At 39.7% G+C, this 22,338-nt stretch overlaps 1 protein-coding gene across 1 annotated transcript in view; it reads right to left on the bottom strand.

Moving 5' to 3' along the window:
* Positions 1-7,570, bottom strand: part of DENND4C (DENN domain containing 4C) — a 72,146-nt gene extending 64,576 nt beyond the window's left edge. The window contains exon 1 of the mRNA XM_041485519.1: positions 7,429-7,570. The gene's annotated coding sequence lies outside the window, so the exon portion shown is untranslated. The remainder of the gene's footprint in view (positions 1-7,428) is intronic.
* Positions 7,571-22,338: the final 14,768 nt, after the last annotated feature.

Raw genomic sequence — 22,338 nt, forward strand, 5'->3', positions numbered from 1 at the left:
GTGACTATCATTAATACAATTCGCTATTTTAACATTTCTATTTTCAATTTAACCATTTAGGAATGAATTAATTTGATTTTCTTAGAGAACTGATCTCAGACTTTTCCAAATTTTTTTGAAATTCCATTATTTGATCCCACACAACTTACAGAACAGCATAGTCCCAATGCTCATTTGCTGTAGCATGCACAAAAAGTTTGAGACGCCGTACATTCATTTTTCTGCACAGGGTGGAGTGGAATTCACAATTTCCTCCTTTCCAAAAAAACAAAACAAAAAAACCCCAAACCAACCAAAAAAACCCCAAGCCCCAAAACAACAAAACCACCAAAACAAACCCCTCAAACCCTCCCCCGCCAAACCAAAACCCAAACAAAAACCAACCAAATAAAACCAGCAAAAAACCAGACACCTATCCCAGCCTTCACAATGTGCTCCCAAGCATTCAGCAGTGGAATGTCCTCATTTTCCTGCTGTGGTACTGCTCCACTGTACACTTTACTATACTGCTCGCTCAAGGAAGGGACAGGCGGGATGACAGTTGTGGAGTCAGAAGATTTACCTTAGAGATGGGCTAGCATCATTTCAGTCCCTGCTCAAAAAAAGAGAGCATAAGCCTGTCCTCTGTGATAGCTTTAATCTTTTACACTCTTTTTTAACCTCTGCCAGGTCTAAGGCAGAATCAATGCTCCATATAGACAATGGGAGTAGGAATATATATGGAGTGACATTACTTTTACACTTAACAACCTGGACAACGCAAATGCAAAGTAGTTCAACTCAGACATTCAAACCAGAAAGCATGCTAGTTAATGGTGAGAATTTTAAAAAGGAACAACAGACAATTAGACACTTGAGGATCAAAGCAGTTTCCCTCCTCAGATCTGTGAATCATCTGGCTACTAATATAAATAGAAAAACAGTTCAAAATTAGAGGAGTGACTGAGTAAGTAAGATCTTTTATTCCTAGCAGAATCAGCTGGATCAAAAAGCCTAAGAAGAAGAGGTTTTGAGATGTATAGTACATACACTGTACATCTGAATCTCACAGAAGAAAAAAGAAAATCTGTAAATGTCTTTGAACAGGAATTGTTCTTCTTTAAAATAAACTGAAACATCACATTAGCCACTAGGTTCACAGTGAATGAGTCATCATAGACCAAAAGAACTTCAGGCATTTACATATAATTATCTTACGAGTAGATTTTTACAAACAGAGTTCAAAGCAAAAATGCAGCAAAGTATATGTATCAGAGTTTGAAATGCCTTTTAAGAAAGTATGCATTTCTTTCAAGAAAGTTTGTGTACCATGCCTTTTTTCAAAGGTGAACTTGCTATTTCATCTACTCAATCCTGAACTACATACTTCTCCCTTTATTGTGTGTTAGGTACATCTGGTTTATCACTAGAATTATAGTAGCATAGCCAGAAGTCCACAAAAGAATTCTGTTCTTCAGAATTCCAATATAAGCCCCTGTGAAAGTACACCACCACTAGTAAAAAATTTTTTTGTTTGCAAAATCTGTTCTACTTATGTCTTGAGATTTTCTTATATCAGTACAGCTCCAGGTTTGCATACACTGTTGATTAGTATTGGAAAACTTTAGTGGTATGTCTATACTTTATTCACAAAAAAAATGAACAGTCTTGCACAGGGAAAATTACTACTTACTTTTTTACTACTAAGACATAACAAAAAGTGAAAAGAAAAAAGCTAAGGAAGGATGTATCCCCAAGGTTATGCAAGATTTTAAGGCTAGAAAAAATTCAATTCTTTCACTGATGATTTCTAACTTCAAGAATTCACTTTGAGTCAAATAAACATTGTACAGGAGACATATACACTTGCTTTTTCTGGTTTCAACAAAACTTTGAGAAAATAGTAACACATTTATGCAGTTACAAAGTTTTATCTTTCATGTCCTGCTAACCTTTGAATATTAAGAACTGAAAACAAACCCGGATGTGACCTATAAGAGGCAAACTGTTCCCAAGCACAAGCAAGTCACATCACAGTGATTTCATTACTTTGAAACCTTACAATAAAAGCACTTGTACTCTTCCTCCTCCTGCCAAATACAAATTCTTCTCTTAAATGTATGTGGTACCTGTTCAGAAAACTGAACTTCATAGGGTTAGCCTTCCCATATTCCTTCTGCAGGAACTGGGAGAGGAACTTCAGCTAGTAATTGAGGGCACCTAAAGTTAGGCTTTCATTGAGAATTACCCCCAAAAAAGGAGGTGGATAACAGGGGAAGAAGAAAGCCTAGAAACTTGAGTCTCCCTGGGCTAAAATTAACTTCTGCCAATATTGCTCTTCAGTCACATCTCTGGCAGCTTTAGCACCCTAACAGGTACAAGACACATATGTTTTACATACATTAAATATTTCTCAATTTCTTTCATCTCCTTGAAAACACTTCCTCTGGCAAAGACACAGCTTATTTTCTAGGATTTGTTTCAAGGAAACCTGCAAAAGGTATTATCTATGCTGTGAAAAAATACACCTCAGCAAAGTTAAGGTCATATTACCTGCAAATACAACAATTTTCAGCCACTTCCAGTTAGATAACCAGAATTTTACATTCTCATTAGAATCATTAATTACTTAAAATGTAATTATGAAATTTCATGTTCAGCTGTGAAAGCACGGGTACAAATGACTCTGTAGTGTAGGCAAGCTGCTGCTGCTATTTCCAAGGATGGCAGACTGATCGGCTATTGAGAACTGGCCACACCAGTTTCCATATTTTGAAATAGTCCCTTTTGATGACTAGAGTAAATAAATGAATAATCTATTGCTGTGACTCAGCATTTTACTTTATATTTCCTTTCTATAACCTTGTCTTAGACCAAGATGGATATCCTGCAGAAGCTTCAGGGCTTAACTATAAAACTACACGTGCCTTGAATTATTGAATTTCCTGAAACATTAATTAAGTCCTCGAACTTCTTCTTCATATGCTGCTCATAAGTAGCTGCTCTCTAGCTGTGTTCTCTTTCTCCCATGTCTTTATCCCTTCCTGAAGCAGAAAAATATACACATTATGTAGACAAAGCAGAAGGATATTTTAATCACAAGACTTCAATCTATGTCAGGTTTCTTATCTGTTTGAGAGTATAGCTTCTTCCCCAGAGAACAGACATGAGGGCTGGAGCCATGTTATGTGACACCAGGAACAGCAGCACTGGGTTGCTCAACAGGGAAGAAAAAAAAAAATCTTGCTTTCAGCAGTCGACTCCTCTACATTACAAAGATGTGCAAAAGAGAAGAGCAGCACTGAAGAATGCATCAGAAGAGAGATTTCAGCTTATGCATTACTGATCAAAGGCTGAAATTAATTATAAAGACAAAAACTACCATTGAAATGAGCTGGTTCAGAGAAAAATCAAGAATATCAGGGGTTTTGCCTCTTTGGTAAAAAAATTATTAGATTTTGTGGTATACCTGCCCTTTGTTCACAACTGCGAAACACTTCCATTTCAAGATGATGAAAGTTTCTATGCCTTTGGATACTTGTAACTGTAAACTCAGCTTTTGCTGCTAGAAGAGAATAACTTAATTTGCACATCAATCCTTTATTTTAATCCACTATTTTTAATATCTTTTAGGCAGAGGAACACAGGCGCTTGTTTTTTGCTTGAAAAGCATCAAGTCTCTTTAGAGACTTTTTGAGAATAAAGGAAAGGAACTGAAGTGTCACTAAATGCAAAGATGAAAGCAGAGTAAGGCAAAACTGGCCCACTGCATTTAAGTGAAACAAAGCAAATGGAATGTTTAATGAAATGCAAGCCAACATTCAGCAAGAAACTGTGGGTACATTTTTACTGTTCTTTTGATCAACAACTCTGAGATGCTGTTAAAAAAAGAAGAAAATATAGAAAATAGCTGCATGATTAAACAGAGACCATAATCATAATCTTAGTCATTCTGAAAACTCTTTTCAAGTTTCCTGCCTGCCAAAGCAAACAGTAAACATTAGGACTACATTCATACCCTCAAAAAGTCTGTAAGCAGAAAGAAAGGGCTAAAGTGAGATACCAACCAAGACAAAACTTTCTGCTTAAACAGAACTTGGAATGCAGAGCACAGCGAACTTGTACTCCTGAAACTTTAGAATAAGTCTACATTCTCACATTTTGTGACAGATGAACAAGAATTAACTGAACATGAAACAGTAACTGCACCAGAAACTATGTTACACTCCAGAAACCCTCCTGAACTAAGTCACTTTGGTTCTAAGAACAGAGAACTGGGAACCTTTATCTACACAAATTTGCAGAATGAAACACTCTCATTATCATTACAGGGGTGTTGCATTTCCAACAACACTACCTTTTTATCAGATGGGAAAGAAGCAGCATCACATTTCTGTACAACCATGGGCAACAACTTTAATAGAGGGATTATTTTTGTAGCAAACCAGAAATTCCAAAGCAGATAGAAAACCCTAAAAAATTCAGTTTACTGTTTGAAGCACTACAGGAGAAAAACAGGTCTCATGATGCAAGCGCGGCAAGCTGATTTTCATTTTACACATCTGAATAAGCAGTATGGACAACCATCAGGCAAGTCACATGGGAAAGAACTTAGCAACCATGACTACAACCCCCAAGAACTATTTTACAGGTCACCTATGCCAAGATCTCCAGTACTTTGAATATCATCCAAGAAAGCAGCATGCTGAAGGTGGGCAATCCTTGCCTTGGGATGACTAGCATGCAGAGGAAGAAAAAGATAGCCTTCGACAGCGCAAGCTACCCTTAGACAAATAGACCTGATTTAGAGGTTGCAGGCACTTTTTGTTGTTATTTCAGTCAAAAGGCCATGAAACCAGTAAGAAGGCCACCAAACATGCTAGCCTTTATGCACACTGCTCTGTACCTACAGGGACCATGGAAATCTATCTGAAAGCTTAACCGTTACACATAACAGTCAAAAGACTACCTTCCCTTCTTCTTACAACTTTTTCAATATTCTTTTGTACCAAATTTTACTGAGACTTTTCTCCTACTGTATTTTTAAGCAAACCCAGATGGCATGTCAAGATGAACACTTGAACATATTTTTCCTTAAAGCATATCAAGGTTGAATTCCAAAATCAATTCTCCATTGGTCAAACGCAGACCTAAAGAAGAACTAAGCTTAAAAAGATACCACTTCCAGAACGATATTTCAACAATATGTAGCACCATCACTCTAAATGAGAATTAAATATATGTTGAGTCAGAGGGATGCTACACATACAAACATTTAATATTCCAATTTTGCTCGAGCTAGGTTTTTTGTTTTTAATGAAAACCATGTAAAGGTTGATCAGAAAGAAATCACACACACAGCCTTCAAATAAGAAAACAAATATGTAAGACATGGTCCAAAAAGATGTCAATACTTTGGGCTATGGAGGGACTAATCTTAACCAAAGAATAAACAGTCACATGTAACATTATACGTATCTATAAGTATTTATGAAAATGCCCATCTTAACTTGTAAGATTTCTTTTTTTTTAAAGATTCAAACATTGAGATTTTAATCAGAGTAATCAGTGTAAGTTGTTCCAGTAACTATTTTAACACAGAAGTCAGAACTCATGTAGGCAAGCAAATATTTATATTTCTGGTTTCTACTAAACTTCATTGTACTGCTCAAGACAGACATGCACTATTAGCATTTCATATCTACTGGAATAGTAAAAAGCAGTGTATCAGCCAATTCTTAAAAAAATGTTAAAAAATCTTAAAAAGCACTTACAGTCATATTTATAACATAAACATCCACAAACTATCTAACAGTTATGGTTTTTTAGCCAGTGTCCTTTGTGCAAAGGATTTGAAATATATATGCTAGTACAGCTGATTACTAGTCTGGTTAATCACTTAAGTCTGGTCATGACAGCTTTTCAAAGAAAAAATACAAATAAAAAATCTTTCATTTTCCAAACAGATATGAAGTAGTTTGCATTCCACCATTATTTTTTTCCACAAGAACAAAACATTTACTACCCTAACTCCTAACATGCCACCTTAAAAAGAGTGATGCGAAAACTTTTACTAACTTTGTGTTTGGTTCACATGAAGAAACAGCCAACAAAACTAATAGCAAATACTCTTTTTATTAACATGCCCATATGCAGGCTCAAATTTACCTAAACTTAAAACTACTATGAAGTCTAAAAACTTCATAGTAAGCCAAGAAAATATTAGACAAGTCGCACTAACACAAATCAGAGGGGAAAAAAAAAATAAAAAAGAGTCAAATGAAATGTCCTGTTTGTTGTTTGTCCTGCCCTCATGCAGGTATAAAAGGCTAGCCACAGGCACTGTTTGACAGCAGCACAATAGTCCATGTCTGCAACATGTTTGATCTTAACAAGAGGACTTAACAGTGTTAAAAAGATTGGTACAGAATTGACATTAACTTTAGATTTTATATAATGTTGTTCAGTTTTTGCATCCCTTCTGAGACTGCAGAACCAACAGTTTCGATGACTGTGTTTGGCATTAACAGCACAGTTAATCAGCTTACATCATATTTAAAGCATCTGCGAATATTTTTCACCATTTGACACACGAAAGCCCTAGCATATCACCAGATCTTTCCGCTCCGTAGGCTATCTGGCTGTGCAGCAAAGACACACGAGATATCCTCAGATGATAATACCGATTGATTAAAAATTATGCATTTAGCTTTTCCTTGTTCTCACATCTTCAGTACTTTAAATTTCTCATTCATACGACTAGCTTCCAAAACACCAGTGTGATTTAGTCAGGACGATCCCTGTTATCCTAACAGCCTTCCAACAGCCGGCGACAATCTCCAGTTCGGCACAGACCACCGCAAGGGTTAAACTCGCTGACGCCGGAGGTTAGGGGAGGAGCCGGGGCATGGAAAGGGAGAGGAAAATGGAGAAATATAGGAGGGAGCTGCCCCAGGACTCACCTGCAGCGCCTGCCACCTGCGCCGCTGCAGAGCCCCGCGCTCCCGTGGGGCGGCCGCGCCCGACGGGAGCAGGGAAAGTAACAATTATCATGGTAATAATTATAGTGAAAAAGTCCAGAAAGCGCCTCCGCCCTCCCGGCCGCGCAGAGCGGGTTAAGGACGAGCCCCGGCGCAGAAGCTCTGCCGGGGCAGGTCAGGGCAGGAGCCCTTCCCAGGGACCGAGTAGGCGCGGGGGAACACCCCGAACCTCCCTGCCTGTCCGGCGAGGAGGGCAGTTTCCTCCGGACACATTAGAGGGGAAGGAAGGGGCCGTGTAGCCGGGGGTAGGAGAGGGGTTCCCCCGCCGAGCTCTGCGCCCCTAGGCGGGAGCGGGCGCCGGACCCGGCGGCTCGCCCGCCTCCCCCCGCTCCCGCCTGTCAGGTCGCCTCCTCTCCCCTCCTCTTCTCTCCCCTCCTCCCCACCCTCCCTGCCTGCCGCGGCCGCTCACCTGCCGCCGGCCCCTGCCCCTCGAGCGCGCCGCCGGCCGCGCCGCCCCCGCCCGCCCCGCCGCTTCGCCCCGCCGCTTCGCCCCGCGCCCGCCGCTGCCTCAGGAGCCGCCGCACCCGTCACCGCTCCCGTTTGGGGAGGAAGCGGCCACCATGTTACTTTCTCCCCCTCCAACGCCTACAGGCGGGTCCAGGGCCCGCCCCGAAAGGAGGCGGTGGCGGCGGGGCCGGGAGCGGCGGGCTGGGCAGCGGCGCTGTGGCGGCCAGGGGGCGCCGGCGGGAGCGGCCGGAGGCCCGGGCTCACCCCGCGGCGCGGGCACCTGCGGCGGGCGCCCCGAGGAACCGGCCCCGTGTCCCCTCAGGCGGGCAGCCGGGCGGGGGTACGGGGGTGCTACTGTCCCCGCTGCGGCTTCGGTGAGGTGTTGGGTTGTACCAGGAAAAAAAGTAGTAAGAAAGGAAACTTGGCTAATCACAGAATATTCTGAGTTGGAAGAGACCCACAAGGATCATCGAGGTTCAGTTCTTAGTCCTGTACAGGACAGCCCAACAATCAAACTAAGAGCATTGTCCAAATGCTTCTTAAACTCTCAGTCTTGGTGCAGGCTTGGGGACCCTGTTCCAGTGCCCAGCTACTCTTGGGGTGAGGAACCTTTTCCTAATATACAACCTAAACATCCTTTGATGCATTATCATATCATTCCCTCGGGTCCTGTCACTGTTCACCAGAGAGGAGATCAGCGCCTGCGCCTCTGCTTCCTTTCATGTAGAATCTGTAGACTCTGATGAGGACTGTCCTCAGCCTCCTCCAGGCTGAATAGACCAAATGACCTTAGCTTATCCTTGTATGGCCATGATCATTTCAGCTACCTACCTTGATGAAGCTATGCACTTCATAGGTGACTCTAGTTTAACGAAATAGTGCTCGTAACATTTTCTGAAAGAAAAAAAAAAGTGTAGTGCTATAGACACATAAAAGTGTAGTGCTATAGACAAGGTCAGAGTACCTTACCTTGGCTGAAGGTAAGATGGTAGACACAGTTTTTCCGTATTTTAATGAGGTTTTTTTGTATTTGCAGCATCCTTCTGGACAAGTTGTCCAGCAGTGAGAGGAGCAGGTTCACAGTGCAGTGGGTGAAGAATTGGCTGAAGGGCAGAGCTCAAAGGGTAGTAGTCAATGTGGCTACATCTGGCTGAGAGCAGCTCATCAGTGGTGTTCCTCAGGGTTCAGTTCTAGTGCCAGTCCTGTTTAACATTTTTATCTGTGGTTAGGAGGCAGGAGTTGAAGTTTAGTTACGTTTAGTATATTTGCTGATGATACTACATTGGGGGCTGCTATTGACTCTCTTGGGGGACTCTTTGGATGTAGAGCAATCTGCATGTATCAGAGTATCATTGGAAAATATTAGTGTAATGATGTCTAACAAGAATAAATACCAGATTCAGCAGCTGGGCTGGAGGAACACTGGACACAAGTAGAGACTGGGAGAGGAGTGTGTGTAGGGCAGCCCTGCAAAAGGCATCGGGGGGTGCTGGTCGGCAGCAGCTCAGGGTGAGCCAGCAGTGCGTGCCCGGGCAGCCAGGAGGGCAAACCCACCCGGGGTGCATCAGACACAGCATCACCAGCTGTGATTGGGATCATCCTGCTGCATTCAGCCCTGGTGCGGCCTCACCCTGAGCCCTGTGTGCAGTGCTGGGCCCCACACTCTGAGAAGGGCGGGAAGGTCCCTGAATTGTGTCCAGAGGAGGAGGAAAAAAGCTGGTGAAAGGGCTGGAAGGAATGTCCTGTGAGGAGAAGCTGAGGACTCTGGGTTTGTCTAGCTTGGAGGAGAGGAGGCTGAGGGGTGACCTTACTGCCCTGAACAGCTGCCTGAGGAGGGGTTGTGGAGAGGGAGGTGCTGATCTCTTCTGCATGGGACCCAGAAACAGGATGTATGAGAATGACTCAAAGCAGCACTAGAGAAGGTTTAGACTGAACACTGGGAAACATTTCTTTACAAAGAGGGTGGTCAAACACTAGAACTGACTTCTTAAAGACGTGGTCAATGCCCTAAGCCTGTCACTGTTTGAGTGGGTTTAGGATGTTGGCATCAATAAAGGACTTTAGCTTTTAGTCAGCCTGGGAGTGGTCAGGCAGTTGGACTAAATGATTGTTGTAGGTCCCTTCCAAGAGACACTATACCATAGTACTCTTTTTGGTTCTACCCTAAGGTGTCTTCCTTTCTGGCTGCAGATTTCTACCACCTCTCAGCAACTCTGACATCAGGTGTTTCACTATTCTGGTTTTAGTCAATAACTGACTAGGAAGCTCAAGGGGTGTTTTAATGTGTTAATTTTTTTTTCTGAATTCTTGATTGAAAAAAGTATCCTAAAAAGCCACTGAGTAGTAGATCTGCCATAAAAAATGAGATGACCATCCTTTTGGCAGCACTTAGTCACAGTATTTCTTGCGCCATCCTTAAATTCCACCTACCCAAAGTCTAAGAGAAGCTAAGAGAAAAGCAGCTTATTTATGTGGTTTTGAACCTATTTCACCCAGAGAGGTTAACTCTAATCCTTGCATCCAAAGTAGTCAGTTGGTTTTCTTTTCTGGAATACCATGAGTTTCTGGATCCATTCTGCCCTTTTTGTCTTTTAACCAAAGCAGATAATCTAAGCATCAATGTTTTGTTTTTTTAATAATCCTCTAAGTCATGCATGTGCCAGGCAGCTTGTTACTGACCCTGAAAGCCAATAATTTAAGAATTTTATGTTATTTATTCTGTTTCATTTCTATTTGAACAGCAAAAAAATCTCCCTCTGTTCAATGTCATTTCAGATAGTTTTCAAAAATTGCCTTGACTTTGATTAATCAGCAATTGCCAAATTTATACTCCAGGTAGGCCTGATCCTTCAAACTCATTGAAGCAAATAATTTTGTTTATTTTGAGTCCTTGGGAGTAAAAATACCTTCCCTTTTCAGATTTCTGACAGAACAATTGAAAATTTCTTCATTTAATTCCTTAATCCTGTGGTTGCCTCCACTCATATGAATTATGGAAATTACATCAGAAACCACTTCATCTTCTCTGGCTGTTGGAACTGACAGATGGAGTAGGAGTTGGGTCTATAAAGGGGGTAGTGAAAATGAATAAAGGGATGGTTGCCTGCTGCCCCAGGGAGTTCTGCTATCACAATCTGTTAAAGATTATGTGAGGTAATGCCATCACTGTAATACATGGAAGATCTGATCACTCTTTACATTTAAACAGTTATAGCTGTGTTCTGCAGTTCCATACAAGACAGAAAGCTCTGAATCTGCGTGTTTCCTCTTATTGTGCAGCTGGTTATGGTTTCACAATTTATTTGCTCAGACTGTATGGTATGGGTGGGAGTTGAAGATTCACAGGCTCTCTCTGGCTTTAGTAATTTAATCAGTGATGTACAGAGATGGGATAAACATAAAATCATTGTCACATATAGCTTCAGCTTAAAACATGTATCCTGTAATTGGCAACTCTATTTCAACAGACCCATCTCTTGGAAAAACATCATATTATCTGAAAGTGTCAGGATTTCAATCCAGTATTATAAATTTTTGCTAGTTGTCACTGTGTTATGAGATTAAAACCTAAGTTAGGCTATTCTTGCTGGAAAGGTCTTCATGAATACCAGCAGGGGAGGGTAGGGATACCTTTCTTTATATTAATTATTTTTAAATGAATAATATATGCTGCTTAAAATACTGGCCTAAATTCAAGAATAGTTTGAAATTAATAATTTTAAAAAATATGGTAATCTTGATCTTTTCTGCATGGAATGTAGCAGGATTTTTTGAGATACTTTTCTTCCAAGGGCTTTCTCGGTATAGTTTTCTGAGAAATATCATGTTCCTTTTCCTTGTAAAAGCATTTGGTTAGAGTCTCTCTGTGTCCAGTTTGAAAAGCAACAGGTTTAGAATTGTTTTCAATAGGTTTATGATTCCCCCAAATATAATTTCTTACATAAGTACTCAGTAGTTGGGAAAAGGATGTTATTCCTGCTAAAAAGTATTGAGCATGATTGCTGTTGGTTTTGGCTGCATGTACAAAATGGGTGTTTCAGAAAGCACAAGCTTGTTGCAATGCCTGTTTTTGCTAGGACTTGCTTCTGTCTGTTGTTTGCTGTTAGATTTTGTTCTGGACTTTTTTAGCAGGTTCCTGGGTTAGCTGTCATACAACAACCACTTCTCTATAGTCACAGAAGGTTCTCTATGCATGTTGAACCTGACTGATCAGCCCATGTGAGCAAAAAGGCAGAAAAGACAGTAATTTTTTAAGTACACTCAGATTTGTGTTTTGTGTAATTTTTGATCCGCCTGTAATTGCTGGGATAATTGATCCTGTCCTAACAGGAACATCTCTGAACATAAATTCTGTTTTAAAGTTCAGGTCAGTTTATACTGACTCATTTTGTCCCTCACTTACCTAACCTGACTTCTTAGCTGCAGGTACTTACTTAGGTCTTAATGGCTGGTTTTAGTAACATAACCTCATTTTTTATTCATTTTCCAAGAAAACTCACTTTTTGGAAATGAGAAAACTCTTTTTCCTGAGCAAAAACTTGCTCAGTTTATCAAAAGATCTGGGCTGACTTGATTGAAATAAAGAGGTATGTTCACAAAGACTAAATAGGACCTTTTAATTTAGAGAGAAGAAACAAAAAATAATGTCTGGAATATAATGCCATGCAAATTGCACCTGTGTTGAGGAAATCCCTGGTATAAATACAGGCTTGAAGATGAACAGATGGAGAGCAGGTGGATGAGAGGCTGGACATGACCCAGCCATGGGCACTCCCAGCCCAGAAAGCCAAACGTGTCCTGGGCTGCATCCAAAGCAGCGTGGGCAGCAGGGCCAGGGAGGGGATTCTGCCCCTCAGCTCTGCTCTGCTGAGAGCCCACCTGGAACCCTGCATCCAGCACAGGAAGGACATGGACCTGTTTGGGAGAGTTCAGACGAGGCATGGAGCACCTCTCCTAACAGAACAGGCTGAGAGAATTTGGATTGTTTAGCCTGGAGAAGAGAAAGCTTTAGAGTGACCTAAGTATGGCCTTCTTGTACCTGAAAGGAACTTAGAAGAAAGATGGAGAGAGATTGTTTACAAGAGCTTCTAGTGACAGGACAACTTCAAACTGAGAACAGATTTAGACTAGATATTAGGAAGAAATTCTTTACTGTGAGGGTGGTGAGGCACTGGCACAAGTTTCTCAGAGAAAATGTGGAAGCCCCATTCCTAGCAGTGTTTATGGCCAGGCTGGATGGAGCTCTGACCAACCTGTTCTAGTAGAAAGTATTGCTGCCCACAGCAGGTTGTTTGGAAATAGATGATCTTTAAGGTCCCTTGCAACCCAAGATATCCTATGATTATATGAAACTCAGATGTGAAATAAAACATAGTTTCTTACTGTGCAATAGAAAGTGATAGAATCCACTGAAAAAAGGTGGATATTTAATTTCTAGATGCTTTTTGTGGCAGCATTGTTTATTTATGTGTAGTCTAAAGAAGGCAATATGAGCTAATAACTTATCTTGGCTTCAACATCTATGATTAAATCCAGCTCATTTATTTTATGAAATAGGTCCACCGAGTTGGTCTTTAATTGGTCCTCTGAGCACTGACTGGAAATGCATAACACTGAGCCAAATTAATTTGTCATTTTATCCACACTTAACAGAAAGACAGAAGTTACACCTTGTCAATATTAATAGGATGTTGCTTGTTCCTTGTTGAATCTCAGAGATACTGCTGGAAATAGGCATGATCGTACAAAGCTGAACACATGAGAAAGAGGACACAAGAGAAAAAGAACTGGAGGCAAGTAAACATAAACATTATCATTCTATTACTGTTTTTGTTTAAGAATTAGAGAAGCAACAACTCTTACACTGGGGGAGTACAAAATGCTTTCTGGGAAGGGAGTAAGGATGTGGCTGGGGACTACTGTTGTGAGGGTCTTTGGCTAAGAGCCCAGGTGTCTGGGAGCTACATGGCATCAGTTAACTCACTGGGAATACATGGGGGTGTTTCTTTCTGAAATTTAACCACAGTTCTCTGTTGCTTGACTGTAGTTTTCTCAATACTTTGTCCTCTGACTTTACCTCCCACTAGTGATTTCTTCCCTGTTAACGCCTGTTCTCTAATCAAAGTGACAGCAGTATGTCCTCAGTCATCCGACTCCATGAGGACACATATGAGGGGGAAAACTCCGTCACATACAACATATGACAACATGTATTATACAACATCCTTGCTTATCCTATTAAGATATCAAGAATCCTTGACTATATACTAATGAAGACTAGGTTTTCTGTGTCTGCAGAGACAGATGTCTTAATGCAATCTGAGACCTGTTAACTCAGGTTGTGATTCCACAAAAACTTCAAGCCAATGGAGGAGGCAAAAAAAGCACAGTTTTAGCTTTCTTGTGGCTCCACAGATGCCACAAAGACATCAAAACAAAGGTTTTGTTTTCCTAGCAAAACAAAGACATCAGTAAGACCACCCCCTTCCCAAGCCACTCAGTCTGCTTAAAGAGTCCTTCAGAAAGTACCCTTGAAAAGTGGTTGGAGACTCATAGTAGTTCTAGTCACAGTGGAAGCAGGTAAGTACTGTTTGATGTGTTGGGCAGCAGGTAGAGTTGCCTTATCCAGACAGTTTGAGTTTGTATAAAAAAACCTATTTACATTCGGTGTAAGTGAACTTAAAAGCTAAGTGGATGTAGTAAAGTCCACTCTTAAGATTTTAATCCTGGAAGCACTTATCTGAGACCCTATCTCAACAGGAAAAATAATCACTCAGTGTGACTAATGGAATTTGGTCCCATGTTCCAGAGCATATGTAAATACAGCAAATGGGTGTGTATGTTTGGTTTTGGTTTTTTTCCTTTCACAGTTCCTTTTTCATTTATTAGGTGCCTTACAGGGGAAAGGATGGGAATTGAGATGGGTCAATAGACTATGTACAGAGGCTGGTTTGTGTACAGAAATAGAATATTTGATCCTATTGGAGTGTCCCAGAGTACAGAAATTATTCTCTTGCAGGACTCTGCAGGTAAACAGTTAGCTATGTGAATGCTGCTTAGCCCTTTTCATTTCTGAGCTAATGGTGTTGTCATTTGAACACAAAAGACTTCAGCATTCCCAGAGGTCTCTCTGTTCAAGTTTTCTATCTCCTGCTTGAGAAAGCTGGAGGGAATGACCTTGTAACATATTTCTGGCATCAGATGAGTGAGAAATGAGGTTGGATATCTCCCTACGCTACTGTACCCATTGCCTCAGGAGTGACTCAGCCTTTCATCTTCTCAAGTAAATAAATAGAGTTCTCTGCAGCGTACCATGGGTGGTGATTTCACTCATGACCTTAGAAGCTTGTATTCTCTTTGCTCCATGTACTTCTCTTCACTCTTCTCAGAAGAGTAACTGCTCATTGTACTTTTTTTTTCCCTGAATCTTTGTTACGGTTCTCCACTTCTTTCCTAAATTTGTAACATATCGCATAACAAAGAGAAAGCCTAGGTGTATGATCAGTGCCATTTGATGGCAAAATGTGCAGTTAGGTACCAGATGCATGCTGTTCATTTATATCTTTTCAGGCAACAGGAAAATCTAGTAGCCAGAGCATGTCACAAAGGCACAAGTAATACACACAGGCCCTGTATTTCCACTTCTTCCCCCAGGATTTTTAACTACCTCTTATGAATTCCTTAATCTCTCTATGCTAATCATAATATTATATAATTGATAATTTCTGTAGCATTGTGTGATATCAGTATAAAAACACATCAAAAGTGTTAACTGTTGTTATAACTTTATGTTGCTACTGACTAACTGAAAAACCTAGTACTCAAACAGAAAAATATTTCTCTGCTAGAACAATGTTTTCAGACTTCATTTAACTGTTCCATAGGTTTATAACTATGGAACATTGCAAAGTCCTGTGAAAATTTTGTTTCAATCAGAGATAATCCAAGCACATACAAACAAGATTTTCCTCAAATTGTCTGAAAGCAAAAGTTATTTTACAAACAGAATGAGTAACAGCAAGAATAAACATATAGTTAGCACTGAGTGAAAACCATGAATTAGTTCCAGAACAGTTGCCTAATAAAGTAGTCAGCCTTGCTAACATGTTGCCCAAGCACAACTGGATGTAACTGAGAGCACGGCCCATTAGTCTATGGTTTTAATTATTCTGGCTATATTTAAAACAATAGAGTGATAGAGCTTTAAAGGCCCATAACTGGACACTGTTGTATAGCAGCAGAAGCTGTTTCTCTGGTGTTTTACATTACAAGCATATATAAACAATTTAGTACATGGATACTAATATTAATATCAATCAATTTCAGAATAGCTGTGTACTGTAGCATAAAGTCTAAATTGCTTATTCATACCCTAAAATACATACATTTTCAAAAAAATAGCCTTTCCTATTTGGAAAACTGTAGAAACAGAAGTGTTCCTTACCATATTTAAAAAAAGAAAAGGTGAAGGAGCTCAACTGTGATTAGAATCTGGATCACTGGATCACAAGTGTCTTAATAAGAAGTCAGTATTGTGTATTCCACAATTTCATGTGTTTCTATTATGAGCTTACTGAGTTTTTCTAAACATGACATTTTGCAGAATAGCCAATTTTTAAAGCAATGTTATAATAAAATAAAAAAAAATGATAAAACAACAACAAAATAATAACATATTTTTCTTTTTAAATCTAATAAAAATTTGGTTGGAGTAGTTGATTTAGGTACAGCAAGATTTCTTCTTAATTCTGAGCAAACTGAGAATTTTTAATGGCCTATTAAATGTAATTCTGTTAGGACCTGTTAATCTACTTGTTTAGGGTCTGCTCATTCCTCTTGTCTATTTAATGCTGGTTTTCCTCTCATCTCTGTGATTGTGGTGGGGGTTTTTTGTTGTTGTTTGGGTTTTTTTTCATGTTTTTACACAAATTCCTTGGAATTTCCATTTCAGCTGTATTCTGGTATTCCATAGAAAATTTTTAGCTAAGACCAAATCTAAGTCACCATACTTGGTGACTTAGTATCTAGAACCAGAAGCACATACCGTAGGACTAAAAGGTGTACTATTGAAGGTAATTTGTGTACATCTTGTAAAGGTATGGATAATTTAGATATTATAACCCTGAGAACAGAATTATTTTTTGGAAAAAGACAAACCTTTACTTCAAACCTCCCTTAGTAATTTATGGTGTTTTGGGAAAAATTGTTGTATCTTATTACATATTGCAGTGTTCATACATTTATTTAAACAGGACTACTTTCTATACAATCCTTCTTATCCAGCCTAAGGTACCTTCACATTGTTTTTGTCAAAATGTGGAAGAAAGGTGTTTTTAATTATATCCACTGGAGTAAATACAGAATTTTTGCATGTCTACATTAGAAAAACCAACCACCAACCTGATCTGAAGATGTCAGTGAATTGATCTGATGGGCTGTGCCGCAGGTTCAAACCTAGTGAAAGAAAACCCCATACCTGCAAGTACCTAATGAATTAGCACATAGATCTTTGAGTGGCGTGTGTGAAGGACTTTGGTTTTATCTGGAGAATGCATGTTACATGAGTGATTGGTACAGTATGGAACAAAGCTTCAGCAAACAAAGCATGACATAAGATCTTCACCAGTCTAAGTTCAGGTAGTTCACTCAAGTGCTGTCATGCTTTACACACAAAGGACCGTTCCCATTATTTAATGTACAAATGCAGCAATACTCAGAGAAACTACCTGTAGTTTCTTTGGAAACTACCACGATGCTGATGAAACTACCATGATCTAGTCCCAAGGATAGCAAAAATCCATTAGCTGTTGAATGCATGAGGTAAAATTGCTGGTGTTTCTCAGTTATTGCCGCTGTAAGTTCTACTTATAGTTTTATTTTGATAGATTTATGTTTGTTACTTTGATGCACCCAATTCAGTTGTATCTCCAAACAGTGGTTGTGTAGCAAATAGGAAGCGTACAGAAAAGCCTTTTCCTTTCTGACCATTAGGTGGAGCTAAAAATCTCTTATACGGGAAAGTTATTTGATTTCTTTCCATCAAATTGTCCCCACCTCTATTTGGTTTTGTTGTGTTTTCAGTTTTCCCTGACAGAGAGTGGCAGTATCGTATAATCTCCTTTCAGGAAATTTCAGACACTGGCGTTGTTGTTACTTAAAAAGCTGACAATTTTCTAAAGTTCAGTAATAATGAAGGCTTCCCTAATTATGGATGTTGTCAAGCTTTTAAGTTAAATGAATGTTTAAGCACTTTACTGGGTTGTGTCTTACATATTCATTATATGTCTGGATTGCTGCACTAAAATATCTATCTGGCGAAATAAGCCTTTTTATCAAAGGGACCCTAAATACCTAATTACCTGTGATTCTGATGTCAATTTTTAAAATTGTTAAAACCAGCTAAAATTTGTGATCTGGGAGGTCCTGATACTTAAACATAATTTGAATATGTTGTGTCCTGCTGGTGTTGTATGGACTTACTTTAGGCAGACTGCTGCTACACACATATACAATTAAAACAGGAGGGCAAATGTCTTAATTTTATTTGTAATTCACAGGGCATGCAGCTGTCCTGACCTGAAGGACAAAGGTGACAAGTTGTGGTTTATAGGATTTATTCCTCGTTTTAATGAGGGAGGGAAGCACGAGAGATTCTAAACATGTTAGCAATAGTGTGATTTTTGTAGGAAGAGGAGGAAAAGTATTCCAAATTATAGCTACTCCTTCTGAATGTCTGTAAATAAGTTTGTGGTTATTATAAATAGACAAAGCTTCTCTTTGCATTCTATTCTGTTTATATTCTACTGAGATATTTTGAAGAATTCCTGCATGTTCCTTCACACTGTCCTTCACACTGTGTATAAGGTTCTGTAAAGACTTTGTAATTTTTTTTAATGATGTAGTATTCATAAGAAGGTTTTTTAAATTGTGGTTAATAGTCTAAACTTTAATTTCTGCTGTGACACATTTCTTTCCAAATCTAATATAAAACACAGAAGCCAGTATTCTTTTAATTTATTCAGTTAATGGTTTCCAGTTTTAACAGTCTATTTAAGCCATAGAATACTGTTAAATTGGCTAGATGATACTTATAAGGCAGAAGCAAATTTTATAACTGGTTTTATGGAGGAGAAAACACTTTTTGTTTTTTTAGGAAATAAAATGGTATTTAAGGGACAGAAATCGTAACCCATCACTTGCCTAATACTGTCTTCACTGAGAAGATAATTGCAAGCTTTAATGGTTGTCACTGATTTGGAGACTGATTCTCCTGAGTGAAACTGTCCTGGTTAATTGTCTCAGTTCATTGAAGGTTCTTGTAATGTATAAGAGACTCTTCCTGCCTCTTGTCTCAGTAAAATCTAGTGTGTTTGAGGAGTATTGAAAAGTCAGGAGGAATTTTATGTGGTTTAGGTTGATGTTGGTTGACCTCTAAGAATGGGTTTTCACAGTAGCCACGTGACTAGGGCTGGCCATCCTTTAGTATTTAATAAGAATAACAGTGTTTCTTAGATGAAAATGAGTAGTTACCCAGAGAATGACATAATTTTTTTAGAATTCATATGGTATGTTAATCTTACTACTAAGCAGATTTGTATAAATGTAACAGGAATTAAGTTTTCACTTCAGTGATTATTTTTGTGCTGAACTGGGCAGCACTTTTGTCATGTTACTATGGCTGTGGGTTTCTTATATGTCTTATGCAACATGGTACGCTTACTTCTGAATAATTTCTTCTAGAATGACTGTTTCACTTCTTGTACAGCTAGTTTATATACTGTTGCATGTGGAATTGCATACCAGATCTCCTACTTTCATATGTAACTGTAATTGGACTCCTGTTAGTGACAGGTTTTATCCTGTGTATCAGTACTGGGTTTGCCTGGCAAGGTTTTGATAGGCGGTCTGCAGGTGGAAATTATCTTCTCTGATAAGCTCCTAAAAGCTCCCTCAATGTCTGACAGAGCCAATGGCAGAGGGCCCTGACAGGAACCCACCACTGGCCATGGCCAGTCCCATCAACAGTGGTGGTAATGCCTCTGTGATAACGTATTGAAGGAGGTATTGAGCAGATGTAACAGCAGCTAGAGAAGAGCAGGGAGAGAATATGTGAGAGGAACAACTCTGCAGTCATCAAGGGCACTGGAGAAGGAGGGGGAAGAGCCGCTCCAGGCTCCAGATGTCAGATTCCCCTCCAGTCCAGCACATGGTGCAGACCATGGTGAGGCAGCTTGCAGTCATTCTGCCACAAGTTACAATGACTGAAGAGTGAGAAAAGTCTGTGAAATTTGCTGGTCAACATGGTAAGGACAGCAGAAGAGAACAGCATTTTACTCACTTGATAAGGTCAGTAAAAGAGAACAACATTTGCTCTTATCAAGGTCAGTAAAACACAACAGCACAACTTTGGAGAAATAAATAAAGGATGTACCCCAGGCAAACAGAAGTCATGAAAAACACAAGCAGGATGCCAGCTCAGCTTTACAAGGCTGGCAAAGTAGAAGTTGTGCAAAACAATGATATTGCACTTAATCAGAAGCAGAGGTCAAGGAACAGCCACATAGAAAGCACTCTGGACACTGAAGACAGACTCCAAAGAATCAGATAAGGACTTCCACTAAGGGGTGTGATTATGTCAAATAAAGTCAAGTAAGTGGGGATAGCTAATGAATATATAATCAGTGTGTATGATACTGTTCAATCAATGCTTGGGGCACTCAAATGGAGGAAGGGTCCCCCAAGTGACCAGCATGCTTTCTAATACTCAAAACTGTGTCAGAAATTTTCTATCCAGTCATTATCAAACACACTGAGGAATTAGAAGATCTTGGTGTTCCCAAGGATTTTGTAAGTACTTGTTTCTGGTGTTCAGAATATTTGTTTGCATCCAGTAATAGAGTTAAAAGTTAAATTCTAAATTACATGAAGTTATACAGATGAAAGTTACCAAAAATATATTCTGCTTTACAACTATATTCCTCAGAGTATAGATGTCTTTTTATTCCTGCTCTTATGATTGGCAAAGACATCTCAAGAATTTGAGACACTATAAATTCCACTTAAATACAGAAAAGTTCACCAATAACTTTGTGAGACAAAATTCATGGCCAACATCTATACTAAGTTCCTATTTTTTTAAAGTAGACATGGAATGCCATCTAATGCCCAAACCTATTTTTGTTTTTAAATATTTAGCATAGGACAATGCTTCTATAAATGATGTGGAATTTATTCAAGAATATGTTAGCTAAGTGTTTGTCCATGAGAAGATACCAAAAATATTTTTATCAAAAAAATGAATGCATTGCTCACATCCAACTATGAATTTAGTAAATACATGTATAAAACTAAAATTACTTACGAACAGCCTTGGCTTGTGATAGATCCACTACCTAAACAATTTTGCTAGCAATGGTAATTATAGGTACATTAAAAACGACTAGTGGAGGAAATTCAAGTGAAGTTACAACAGTAAGCAGAATTAAGAGGCCAACTGAATGAGGTTAAACATGGCAAGGTGCTAGGTCTTTCCCTTGGGGCACAACAACCCTGTGTAACACCACAAGCTGTAGGGGACAGTGTGCCTGGAAAGCCTCCTGGTGGGAAAGGACCTGGCCATGCTGATGACAGCAGCTAAACATGAGCCAGCTGTGTCCAGTTGGCTAAGAAGGCCAATGACATCCTGGCCTGTGTCAGCAACAGTGTGGTCAGCAGGACAGGGCAGTGCTTGTCCCTCCGTGCTTGGCACTGGTGAGGCTGCGCCTCAAATCCTGTGCTCAGTTCCAGGCCTGTCACTCACTGTGGGACACATTGAGGGGCTGGAGCATGTCCAGAGGTGGGCAATGAGGCTGCTAGAGGTATGGAACACAAATTTTATGAGGAGCAGCTGAGAAAACTAGGATTATTAAACCTGGAGAAAAAGAGGCTCAGGTGAGACTTTATCATTATCTATAACTACCTGAAAGAGAGTTGTAGCAAGGTGGGAATTGGCCCCTTCCCCTAGGGCAGCTAGGACAAGTAGAAATGGCCTTAAGTTGCACCAGAGGAGGTTCAGGTTAGACATGAGAAGGAATTTTTACCTGAAATGGTTATCAAGCATTGGAATGAGCTGCCCAGAGAGGTGGTGGAGTCACCATTCCTGGAAGTGTTCAAGAAATGACTGGAATGGTGCTTAGTGCAATGGTTTAGTTGTCATGGTGGTGTTTGGTCAAAGGTTGGACTCAATATCTCGGAGGTCTTTTCCAACCTTAATGGTTCTATGATTCTACATCAAAAAGCAAGAAAAGAAATTTACTCATACTGGATTTTATATGTACTTTGAAGCTTTGTGAGAAAAGCTTGGAAGATCAGTTAAGGGTTAAGTTATGGGTTAAGACTATCAATAGAAAAATGCTGAAAAGCTGATAAAGCCATAGGTGCTAAGAAGGAGGAAGATTAGTAGGCTTAAGAATTGTATACTTAGTGACCGTAACTGTCCACAGGTCACACTCACTCATTTTTTATTCAAATACAGATACTCTAGAGTTTGTCTAGAAGCCAACAAACCCAAGCAGTTTAAGTTCATAAGGGTTGTCTTTGAAAGAGGGAGGAGAAAGTAAGCATGAAAGTGAGGTCATTCTACGAAAGCAAATACAAGACTGTGAGGCTGTTCCACCTGAGGGAACATAGTGCGTCAATGCTATTAAGTTGCATGTACTCTCACGGTTTATACTGATGCTGAGCTTACAAATACCAGCCTTTTCACAGCATGATGCTTTATTTTTGTGTTTTGATTCAGACCTGAATGAACCATTTTCTGCCAATAACCTAAGAAAATAGGATTTTTTTTTTTTTTTTGTCCGGAAAAGGACTGACATAGAAGAGTAGCCTCCAA

Source organism: Pyrgilauda ruficollis, unplaced genomic scaffold, assembly GCF_017590135.1.
Source record: "Pyrgilauda ruficollis isolate IOZ18807 unplaced genomic scaffold, ASM1759013v1 scaffold71, whole genome shotgun sequence".
NCBI classification, from domain to species: domain Eukaryota; kingdom Metazoa; phylum Chordata; class Aves; order Passeriformes; family Passeridae; genus Pyrgilauda; species Pyrgilauda ruficollis.